This window comes from Carcharodon carcharias, chromosome 4, assembly GCF_017639515.1.
Source record: "Carcharodon carcharias isolate sCarCar2 chromosome 4, sCarCar2.pri, whole genome shotgun sequence".
Taxonomy (NCBI): Eukaryota; Metazoa; Chordata; class Chondrichthyes; order Lamniformes; family Lamnidae; genus Carcharodon; species Carcharodon carcharias.
The window spans coordinates 42,334,062-42,346,817 of NC_054470.1; the positions used below are offsets into that span (position 1 = coordinate 42,334,062).

At 44.0% G+C, this 12,756-nt stretch overlaps 1 protein-coding gene across 4 annotated transcripts in view; it reads left to right on the forward strand.

Annotated features, from left to right (window-relative positions):
- The window catches only part of syk (spleen tyrosine kinase), a 180,346-nt gene that overhangs the window by 61,677 nt on the left and 105,913 nt on the right, over window positions 1-12,756 (forward strand). The gene's annotated exons all lie outside the window — the stretch shown is intronic.

Sequence of the window (12,756 nt, forward strand, 5' to 3'; positions counted from 1 at the left end):
AATCATGCGTCTTGCAAGGAAATAAAAAATAAAAGAAATAAGAAAGAATATAGATGCAAAAGTAGGTCATTCAGCCCCATGAGCTTGTGCTGCCATTGAACTTGATCATAGCTTATCTGTACCTCAACTCCATTTGCCCACATTTGCTCCATATCTTTGGATACATTTACGTAATAAATATTGATCGCACCCTTTGACATTTCAATGAACCCAGAAAGTATTTTTTCGCTACATAAAAAGGAAAGAAGTCAAAGAAGAAAAAAGCAAGGTGGACTATTGTTATAAAGGATGATCCGTAGATTTGATTTGGTCTAGAAGTATAAGCTAAAAAGGATATCACAAAACCATAATCTATGAGTTGTTTTTGCTAATTTCCCTTTTAAATAAAGTTATTGGCTCAGATTTTGTTGCCAAAATAATGGGAGTTTCATCATACACCATTGTTGTTTAAAAATCTGTAACTGCATGGCCTGGCAGATCCCTCACTCCATCATTACCATCAAGCAAAAGGACCAATGCTGGTACAATGACAGTGTAGGAGAGCATGCAAGGAGTAGCTTGGGCATGTTGAAAAATGAGGTATCAACCCACTGAAGCTATAAAACATATATGCATACTAAACAGTGATCAACAGAGCTAGGCAATCACACAACCAATAGATCAGATCAAAACTCTGCAGTCCTGCCACATCCAGTTATGAATGATGGTGCGCAATTAAACAACTAACTGGAAGAGGAGGCTACATAAACATTCTTATCTTTAATGACAGCAGAGCCCAGCACAAGAATGCAAAGATAAGACTGAAGTGTTTGCAACCACTTTCAGACACAAGTGCTGAGTGGACGATCCACCTCAGCCTCCTCCTGAGAATGCCACCATCATAGATGCCAGTCTTCAGCCAATTCAATTCACTTCACATGATATCAAGAAATGTCTGGAAGCAGCACTGGATACAGCTAAGGTTATGGGCCCTGAAACTATCCTGGTTGTAGTACCGACGATTTGGGCTCCAGAACCACCCTCACCCTTAGCCAAGCTGTTCCAGTACAGCCACAAAATTGATATCTACCTGACAATGTGGAAAATTTTCCACATTTGACCAGTCCACAAATCACAAATTTGTAGGACATTTCTAATTCAGTCAAGTACTGCTCCATCAGTCTACTCTCATTCATCAACAAAGTGATAATTTGTCATCAACAGTGCTATCAAGTAGCAGTTAACCACCAATAACCTGCTCACCAATGCTCAGTTTGGGTTCAGCCAGGGCCGTTCACCTCCAGAATTCATTACATCCTCTGAAGAAGAGTTATATGGACTCAAAACATTAACTCTGTTTCTCTCTCCATAGATGCTGCCAGACTTGCTGAGTTCTTCCATCATTTTCAGTTTTATTTCATATTTACAGCATCCCCACAGTATTTTGTTTTTATTTCATTACATCTTTGGTCCAAACATGGACAAAAATGCTGAATTCAAGAGATCGAGGGTAACTGCCCTTGACACCAATGCAGCATTTGACTGAGTGTGGCCTCAAGGAGCTCAAGCAAAATTGAAATCAGTGGGAATCAGGGAAATCTCTCCACTGGTTAGAGTCATACCCAGCACAAATGGAAGCTGGAGACCAATCATTTCAGCTCCAGGACATCGCTGCAGGAGTTCCTCAAGGTAGTGTCCTAGGCCCAACTGTCTTCAGCCGCTTCATCAAAGACCTTCTGTCCATTGTAAGTTAAGAAGTGGGGGTATTCACTGATGATTGCACTGTGCTCAGTATCATCCGTGACTACTCAGATACTGAAGCAGTCCCTACCCACATGCAGCAAAATCTGGACAACATTCAAGCATGGGCGGATGTGTGGTGGGAATGTTACTTGCCGCTTAAGTGCCAGGCAATGACCATTTCCAACAAGAGAGAATCTAACCATCTCCCCTGACATTTAACAGCATTATCATCACTAAATCCCCTACTATCAAAATCCTGGGGTTACCATTGACCAGGAGCTTAAGGTCAGCCATATAAATACTGTGGCTACAGGTGTTGGTCAAAGACTGAGAATTCATGTGGTGAGTAACATGCCTCCTGATTCCCCAAAGTCTGTTCACCATCTACAAGGCACAAGTCGGAGTGTGATGAAGTACTCTCCACTTGCCTGGATGAGTATAGCTCCTGTCACACTCAAGAAGGTCAGCACCATCCAAGCTAAAGCAGCCCACTTGATTGGCACCCGATCCACCACCTTAGACATTTACTCCCTCCACCACCACTGCACAGTGGCAGCAGTGTGCACCATCTACAGGATGCATGACAGCAACTCGCCAAGGCTCCTTCAACAGTGCCATCCAAATCCATACTTGGAAGGGAACTTGTAAGTGGTGATATTGCCATACATCTGCTGCCCTTGTTCTTCTAGATGATAGAAGTCACAGGTTTGGAAGATGCTGTCGAAGGTCAACATTGCACACCATCCTGACTTGGAATGATATTGCCGTTCCTTTACTGTCACTGGGTCAAATCCTAGAGTTCCCTCCCTAAACTGCAGCGGTTCAAGAAAGTAGCTCAACACCACCCGCTCAAGGGTAATTAGGGATGGATAATAAATGCTGGACTTTCTACTGTTGGTCACATCTTAAGAATTGTCCAGCAGTATCTGGTGAGGGAGAGTTACCCCATGAATTTCAAATTGCCACAAATTGCTGGATAATTTGCTGTTCTGTCGTTAGCCTTGAGAATATGGCAGCTTACCCTGAACTGTCCCATGTGTTTCAAGAAAGTGCTACATTTTCACATGACTTGCTTATTAAACTTGTCACAGAAAGTTAGGGTTAGTACTTAGCAGTGTAAGTACTTTTTTAATGATGAGATTTTATGGTTCTGTAATGCCACTCAATCTTTTCAGCCCAGAACGGGAACTGTGAAGTCTCATTTCTACAGGTAGTCAATTGGCCTTAGTGATTTTTAAATTTAAATTCTTTTTTGACATTTGGTTTCTGTTTCTTTTTTTTCTTTTTCCAACTTTTCTTTCCTTGTCTTTCTGTATTTGATTTGACTCACCATATTTCACCATATTTCCTTCTCCCCATTGTTATGGACTGAAGTGGGAGGAGTGCACAGTTAATTCTAGCCCCACTTCTTCAAAGGTCGTAACAACAACTTAAATGTTTAATCCACCCTGAAAATTGACAAACTGTTGCCTTTGACACTGTTATTCCCAGTATAAAAATGCTCTAACCAGGCTTATTTCAGGAAACCCAAAAAAATTAATTTATGATAAAATACTTTTAAAAAACAAGTTAATAAAGTAGCTAACATATAAGTTTTAATTTAGAAGTGTAACGATTTCCCCCTTTTTTTAAAAAAAAGATATTCGAACCCCCATACACTCATACACAAACATAAATCAGGACAAAACATGTAATCCCCTGCTGAGGCTGGAGTTATGGGAGCTTTCCTTTTAAAAGGATAAATTTCAAAGAGATCTCAATGCTGTTGATCTAACAGAATTCTGGTCACAATAGTTCCGGAAGCCCCTTCTCATTGACTCTTACTTATCACAACTTTGTGAACTCTCAAAAAAAAAACATGCGTTATGCTGATGAGATGCTTCAGAGGATGGTTTAACACACAGGTGGGCAGAGAGAGGAAAAGAGGCTTTTTCTTGCAGCCTGCCTCTAAGGTACACACACTCTCACTCTCTGACTGAGAATTTGTTAAGACCAAGACGTTCAAAAAGATACTTCTCTTAGGCCAGGTGTTTTTAACAAATCAGAAAGAGTCTTTAGCCTGGCAACAACAGTTTTTTGTTAACTTAGATACACTAAGTATCTCTTCCCTTTTTTCCAGGTGTTTCCCGCTGGACATCTATCTTGACCCGTGGCTTTTTTTTTGAAGAATGGCATGTTCACAGCCTTGAATTAATATTGCAAACTTTTAAAAATAACTCAGGAGGAAGAATGTCCAAAATTCAATATCCTTCAAATTTTTCAAAAACAGGTTCCTGATACCGTTCCCCAACTTCTTTTTCAATTTTAAATTTCAAAATAAAGAAGAAAAGATGTAGGTTTGGGGTCAGGTACGGGGTTCAAGTCTGATAAATCTGCTTCCTGATACACACCTGCCTCTAACCTGTCCATTTTTGGCTTTAGCTGAGATCAGAAGTTACATAGACAGTCAGCTCACTACAAGGAAGCTGGTTGGAACCTTGAATATAATAATGAGGCTGGGAGTAGTGTTTGCCTTTACCTGGGAACAGTTTTTGACTTTACCTGTCACAGCCAGATTTTCCAAGCATTGGAATTCTGGCAACTTCATCCAGACAAGGGCTTAGTGGACTCAGGAGGTAAGTGGCTTCACACCTACCTCCTGGATGCATGTCTGAGAAAACTCCGCAAATGAGCAGGCGCTCCTCAACGACCTTTTGCTTAGAGGCCTTGATCCAACCACAAGTCCTTTGACTTCTTCCCCGCTATAAGCAGGGCCCTGATTGCCCCCTCAACCCGCCCACAAGGCCTTTGATCCATCCCCATCTGAAGGTCTCCCTCCCGGCCTCCCGGTATGACCACCAGACCCCAATTTCTCCACAAGGCTTCCAACTGCTCCCCCAAACTGAGGTGTCTGCTTACCCATCCCCCACCACCCCAGGCATCTGATCCTTTCTCTCCATGAGGTTACTGACCTTGTGCTGGGATTGGCAGGCATCTGGAATCCTGATCAAAACCTCTGCACTCCCTATTGACCTCCTGCCTCCTTCCTCTCCTGATCAACAACCCTTACCTCCCACTGATCAACTCTCACCCTCCTCTGCAGTACCTGATTGACCATCTTCTGATCAACCACATCAACACCCCCACTTTACTGGTACAGATTTGCTGGCTGCTGCAGCCATCTCTGACTGCTCCCCGCCTGACTAGAGGGTCAAGTCTGTTTATCAAGCTGGGCCTCTCAGCCGGGAACATGTCTGTGACGTCATTGTTTCAACTCCAAAGTGTGAGGGGGTTCCTGACAACTTTCTGACTAAATAGGTAAATTGCAGGTCAGGTGAGTAAAGATTCGCCCCAATATATTTGGATTTCCACAAGGTGTACAATAAGATACTGCATTATGAATTCATGACTAAGGTCAGAACTTATGGAATCAGAGGACATATAGCAGAATGAATATCAAGTTGGCTACAAGATGGAAAACAAAGAATACAGGTTAAGTATAGTTATTCAGATTAGCAAATAGTGGGAATTGATATGCTTCAAGGATCGGTGCAGGGAGCAGCAATGATTTTCCATGCCCACTGGTATTGGGCATGTTCAATGAGTGGGCAATATGGCGAGGAGGCCAAAAATCAGTTTCATGACATCATGAAACCAGTTTGCAATCATCTGGTCCACCTGTCGATTGCGGGCTGTGTTCCCCGCCCTCGGACATCGGAAACCTCATTGTAATACATCAGCATGTTATTATAAGGCCAGCCTGCCGGACTCATCTCCCCCTTACCCCACCGCACTGGATCACCCCACCCACATCGGCGAGGAAACACGCCAGTGCAGAATACATCTTGACAAGTGTGACGTGCAGAAGCCAGAACTTAGCGCCTGGGCCGTCCGAGGCACACAAGATGCTGGAGTCCAACGGCAATGGGATCCTGGAGGAATGTCTATGGCTTATTGGATGGATTCTCTTGAACATGGCTCTGCTGTGAAGCAGCTCACAGAAGTTGGAAAGTCACCGCTGATGCTCACGATGGATGATGGTCAAGGGGCTGGGAGGGGAAGGTCTATGATTGACTGGGAGAGGAAGAGGTGTCTGCGGCAGTGAGGTTGGGAGGGAATATGGGGGGAGGAGGGGGTAATGTGTGAGCACATGGCAATTGGGGTGGTAGCTGTAAGGGAAGGAATTTGGTGGGGGGAAGGAGTGCAGAGACGGGAGGGAGTCCGGGGGTAAGAAGGAGTAGGGAGAGGTGGGAGGGAAAGTGAGGGTGGCCGAGGGAGTCAGGAGGACACTTGGAGGAAGAGATAAAACTGGAGGAAGAGTTGGGCGGGGGTTAAGGACTAAAGGTGGCGGAAGAAGTAAAGGTGTCTGAGGTATTTGGGAAGGGGGAGGGACTAAGCAGGGGGGAATCTGGAGTGGTGGGAGCACTAAGTGGGGGTAAGGGGTTCTGGGGGGAAGTGTTCCAGAGTGGGAAATGGGTTCCGGGGGAAGGAATCTGGAGGGACAGGGAATGTGCCAGGGAGGGGTCTGTTGGGCCCATGACTGCTTCCTGGGGAGTGAACTGAGTGTGGGCGTGATGTGAAGGAGTGGTAAGAATGACCGAGGACAAAGTGAAATGGTAGGGCGGGAGGGTGAGGGTTCGATGGTAGCTGTAGAAGAATTGGCGAGGGTGGTTAGTGGGGAATCAGAGGCAAGCATGAAACCTGGGTATGGAAAGGAGGAGGGCGGGGAGGTGAATGTGGGTGGGGCTGGGATTTTCTGTAAGGAAGGGAATGTGCACGTTCACCTAGACATCCCCAAAATAAAAGGGTTGTGGCTGGTAGGTCGCGGAAGGGAGGTGGAAGGTAATGCCAGGGGAGGTCAACAGTGATGGGGGGGTGACTTGGGGAGGGGAAAAGATGAGGGAGCGCATGAGAAACTGAATCCAGACCATGCTATCTAAATCAGAAGTGAAATGACAGTCATGGTGGGTGAAATCAGACACTACATGGGAGCGTGATCATTGGGTGGCTGGAGATGCAGGTTGGCTCAACTGGACAACTGAATGCGAACCCCAGCAGGCAGCATTCAAAATGCTCAGGACATTGAGGTGAGTGTGATACGTGAAGGATCCGTGTGCACGGGGGAGTGCTAGCACGAGGCTCCAAAAGGCCCTGCTACACCGACATTTCTCCCTCCAGAATCTCTTGTGGGCCAGACGCCCCCTCTGCAGTGATAGAGGATGAGGTCGAAGGGATCAGAGGCAAAGGGGACTCGGAGGAAGAGGATAGTCTCTGAGATTCCTGAATAGATGGCCCAGGGGTGTTCAGCTGCCGCTGCTCCTCCCTTTGGATGCCCAGGGGCACCAGCCTGATTCCTTGAGGGGAAGGAACACCTGGTGGGACATCGAGGTGCCCTATTTCCCTCTCGTGTTGCCACTGCAGGAACTCACCCATGGCTCCCATGATGGAATGCAGGTCTGCACACATCTCCATGTTCTGCTGCACCAGGTCTCTATGGCATCCGCCATCCTCCCCATGGAGACCTACGTACACATAGATGTGGGGACCACTTCATCAGAGGGCAGTCAGATGCTCTCCTCCGACTTGCGTGCCACTCTGCTGAGGGCTTCCAACATCTCTGCTGTCTCTTAAGGATGAGCTGGAAGGCCAAGTCTAGAGGCTCATCATCTGACTCGGACCTCACAGTTGCCTGATCCCTAGCAGTCCTCCGAGTGCCAGGGAGCTTGCATGAACCTACCTCCTGCTGCAGACAAGTGTCAATGCAGTGACCACCAGATTGTGAACCCGAGCCTAAGATCTAGGTTCCACCGAGGTGTGTGCCCCTGCGCTGGTGCAGGATGTGGGTATGCGCTGTGACAGGTTTTCCAGGCTGCTTATTTCCAGCTCTTCAATGGAGGAGGTGTCCTCTTGGTTTGAGTTGAAGATGTGGCTGGCTGAGGGTGATGGTTGCTTGGCAGAGCTCTCTGTGAATTGAAGTAGAGATAGGTAGAGCATGGCAACAGAGTCAAAAGCGAGAGAAAGAGCAATCACATTTGCATTGGGAGAGGGACGATGTGCTAAAGGATCCTTTTGTGGGTGTTCACTGCCAACCTCACCATTACCGCAGGCATGGTTCATGCCCTCCCCTGTCAGTGCGATGGCACACATCTCAAAGTGAGTGAGGGGCCTAATGTGGGTCACTCCACTCCCAGTCTGGGACTGCTCCCTGCTGAAGTGAACAGGCTTCTCCTGCATGGAAACAGATGATGAGAGTGTGAGCAGGACACATGGCACTGCATGGAATGTTTCTATGGTGAGCGGAGCCATGGAGTGGAGAAATTAGGGCTATTTAAATTAATCCACCTCCTGTCCGTAACAGTACATATAGACCAGGCCCCTATATTTACGGCCCTTCCTGCCGGCCGGATATTACGGTCCTGCCGAACCAAATGGAGATTTAAATTGCTTGTCTCATCTACCGGGGGAGACACACCGCAGTGGTGCCGTAAAATCCTGGCCATAGAAAAGATGTTCCCACTTGTGGGCAAGACCAGAACTCGGGACCATAGATAAAGATAGTCACTGATACATCCAATCAGAAATTCAGGAAAATCTTCTTTACCCAGAGAATAATTAGAATATGGAACCCCTTACTACAGGGAGTTATTGAGGCTAACAGCAGAACGCATTCAAGGGCAAGCTAGAAAAGCATGTGAAAGAGAAAGCTAACAAAGGATATGTTAATGAGTTCAGATGAAGAGGGGTGGAGCATAAACACTGGCATAGACATTTTGAGCCTGTTTCTGAGCTGCAAATACTTTGTAATACTATGCACTTTGTAATACCTTGTACTGCATGGCCTGGATCGTTCTGGTTTACCACTTGTGGATTGTCAGCATCGCCTCCTACTTCCTCCACAAACCTCAACAAAATAACATCTTTGCGCAGGACTGATAGAGTTAATAAGAAGCTTGTTCTGGCTTTACAGTGGAAACCACACCTGCCGTGGAGCTGTGCTGCCTGTTTCTTTAATCCATCCTCACAATTTGAGTGTTGCTGACAAGGCTGGCATTTATTGCATATCCCTAATTATTCTGAGAAGATGGTGGTGGGCCATATTTGTGGCTTGATACAACTGAATAGTTTGCTAGGGCACATCAGAAGACATCAAGAGTCTATCACATTGGCTTGGAACTGGAGTCATATATAGGGCAATTTGAGTAAGGACAGCAGGTTGCATTCCCCAAAAATCATTAGTGATCCAGCTGGGTTTTTACAACATCCCCAATGGCTTTATTTCTACATTTTTAGAACTGAATTCAAATTCTCAAAGTGATTAGATTAGAACTTATATTCTCTGAATTGTTAGATGTACAGATAAAGAATTGCATTTTTTATATGCAGGGCTGATCATATATTCTTTACAATTAAAAAAAAAATTGGAATTGTGGATCTCACTGATGACCCGCTATGTTGGATAGGAACCCTTTCACCATGTGCTAGAGATGTGTGATAATTAGCTTTTTTTCATTGTTGGTCATTCTTGATTATAACATTGTCTTCAATGAATATTTAAAACATTTTGTGGAGATTAGATGATCTCATAGCTATTGTTGGAGAGAATTGCTGACCAATGGCCTTAAACAAACAGGGCAGATTGGCAGTACAAAAGCACATTCTGACCCAGATTATCTGGACAATGCCATGAGCAGTAAATGAGTAGTAATAATAAAAATGGTATGGTCTGCTTGCACTTCCTGTGATGTGAGGACCCTGTCATGTGTCACCCTTGGCAGAGGCTAATTGTATGCCAACGATTCCAGACAATCGTCTTCGTAATAATTTGGAATGTGTCACCTGAGCTAAAAGGTTGGGGCTCGAGTTCCACTCCATGAACTCGAGCACAAAATCTATAGGCTGACACATTACCATTACATCCATCTGAGATGGTGGATGGGGCCTGTTCTCCATCTCAGCTGCAAGATCTCTGTGCTTGTTAGAAATTTCAAAAATGTTAAATTTTAAATTATTTAAAACTATTCATCCAATCTTCTTTTCCTTCTGTTTAGTTCTCTTTCCGTTAGTGATTTAATATTGAATTCACTCTCAGCCCTTCCTCTGTTTAGACCTTCATTCTTTTATTGAATTGGTTAAGGATGTAGGTAGTTTGAACAATGGAACATCAAGGTCCAAAATGCCCTGTTGCCCTCACTGTGCCGTTATCAGCTTGCACTTCCAGCAACTTTAAGGGCAGAAATTTGCGCTGAGCGGGTGACCGCTGTGCCCAACCCACTCGAACGTAAAATGATGTGCAATGCCACCTGGCGAGTGCCCCAAGGTCATCACGCACTCGCGCGATATTTCAGTCAGCAGCATGCGTGGGAGTTAGCAGCACACCCACTGTCAATTAACAAGACTATTAAGGCCATTAAAATTATAACTTAATTAAATTTTTCGCTGTACGTCCAACCTTACGGTACGCCGGCAGGTAAAAAGGCCAAGCGGCCTTTGGATTTTTTAGGAAACCAGACCCACAGGCAGGATGAGGTTTCTAACAGCAATTAAAATTTAAATAAAGTTTTTAAAATTTCGTTTATAACACGAACCCACATGAGGAGACATGTTTTTAACATTGTTAAGTTTCCAATTTCTGACTTTTAAAATCTTCAGTTCCTTGAGGCAGCTCTGTGTGCTGAGCGCTGTATTGTGCATTTCACCTTCGTTGGCCGTTAACTGGCCAGCCAGCATGAAATCGATATCGGGGACCGATCGCGGTGGCGGTGGGTTTCACAGTTGCTTCCCGGCCCACCTGCCCAACAAGGGGAAAATCCTGCCCTAATGGTCAACATTTTTAAAACCTAAATATGCAGGACAAATCTAACACCAGGGCACACTGTGAATTGATCCACTCGAGCACATTCTGAGCCAATACATTTCCAGTGAGAAAATACAGGAAATATTCTAAGGGTGGAATTTTACACTGGTGGGATTTTACAGTCCCGCTGAAGTCAATGGGGTTTTGAATGGCTCGTCACATTTTACGAACCCTCCCCTGCCGTGGCGGGTCTGTAAAATATTGCCCTAAATTATCAATAAAGAGGGAGAATTCCCTGGGAGTTTTCCCAATTCCTGACATAACTTTGATGGAAATTTACCAAAGGCCATTTGCACCATTTCCCCGGGGTTTGCACCAAAGTTACAGCAGTGGATTGGAAGTCCTGCAATAATTCCTTAAATATCATAGTTAGCAATGAGAGTGAAATAGTTTCATATGAGAACCAGTTTTATCCAATTATGAGGGTATTTAAATTATGTATCCACTATGTACAAAGTTTTAAGACTGGTATTTTCTACATTTTTGATGGCATCATTTCTACAAGGCATTATTACGTGCCATCTAGGGCAACTGTCCATTACTTACATTAAAGTAAAGAAGAAAGACCCACATTTATGTAGTGCCTTTTATGACCTCAGGGATTTCCAAAGAGCAATGAAGCACTTTTGAAGTGTAGGCTCTTGTATTGCAGGCAATGCAGCAACCAATTTTGCACAGAACAAGCTCCCACAAACAACAATGAATTAAATGATCAGTTCATCTGTTCTATGTTTTGGTTGAAGGATAAGTTTTAATGGAAACCATTCACATAGCTTTTTCAGGTAGGCATGGCCTTGTAGTGGTTATGTTACTGGACCAGTAATGAGAAGTCTGGGCTAATAAAGAGTTCAAATCCCACCATTAAATTTGAGAATTTGAATTCAGTTTTAAAAATCTGAAAATAAAAACTTTGGTATCATTAAAAGTGACTATCAAGTTACCAGATTGTCATAAAAAGATAACTGATTCACTCATGTCCTTCAAGGAAAGGGAACTTGCTGTCCCTCCAACATTGCTAACTTTTAATTTCCCTCTGAAGTAGCCTAGCAAGCCATCTCCATCTTCTCAGGGCAACAACTGTGGAAGTATATTTAATTGGAAGTATGACCATAACCTGAGAACGAATTAAAAAAAAAACACTCTTCAGTCATAAATTTGATGCTTATTTTTGTTACATTATCAATTTAACAGATGTTGTACCAAAGGGTAAATCTTGGATACATGCAAATCTTTACTGGTGGCAGTGGCAGTTTCTCAACGTTGAGTAACAAAAATAACTAGTACTTGTATAGTATCTTTAATATAACAAGATTTAGGGAGGGGGAGAGCATTCCAGATCCTGGGGCCTCAGTAGCCGAAGGTGGAGCAAATTAATTCTGGGGCATTCAAGGGGCCAGAATTAAATGAGTAGATATATCGGAAGGTTGTAGGGCCGGTGGAGGTTACAGAGATGGAGAGGCACAAGGCCAAGAAGAAATTTGAAAACGAGGGTGAGAATTTTCAATTTGAGGCATTGATTAACTGAGAGCCAATGTAGATCAGAGAATACAGACGGCATGGGTGAACGAACTTGGTGCAAGTAAGGATTTTAAAGTCCCATTCAAGTCTGCCAGGCTCCAAATTGGCAGTTAGAGCCTTCATGCTGCTATTGTAATATTGTTTATATTTACCTCAAGCCCCAGTTTGGCAGCAAGTTCTAGGAGATTACAGATGTCTCTGATGATTGTTGATACTACAAGTTTGCTAACAATGAAGTTCTAACAATTGGCAACAACCCTGTATACATATAATCAGGCATAAGAATTTATTTAAATTTACTTCACATGTGATCCACAAGACCAATAGAGAAGAGACATTTTGACCTCATATATTTGCTATGGGTGAAACATAGCGCTTGCTCTAAGACAACAGTAACCTTAATTACTTAAACTGTGATATAAAGAGAATACAACATATAGAACTATAATTCTGTATCATAATCAGGGTTTTGACAGGTCTATGTGTCAATGGGGTGTAAATTTTATCTCCCAACATGTATCCACTATATACTAGATCTGTGACGAAATATTCAAGCTAGCAAATTATACCACAGTACCAGAGGGTGGTTTTCACTCTTGGAGTCACTCCCCAGGATAACTCAGTGCCCTCATGACAGAAGGAGGATAATTGGGGTTAAAAGTAATTCTGAAAAACTCGCTGCA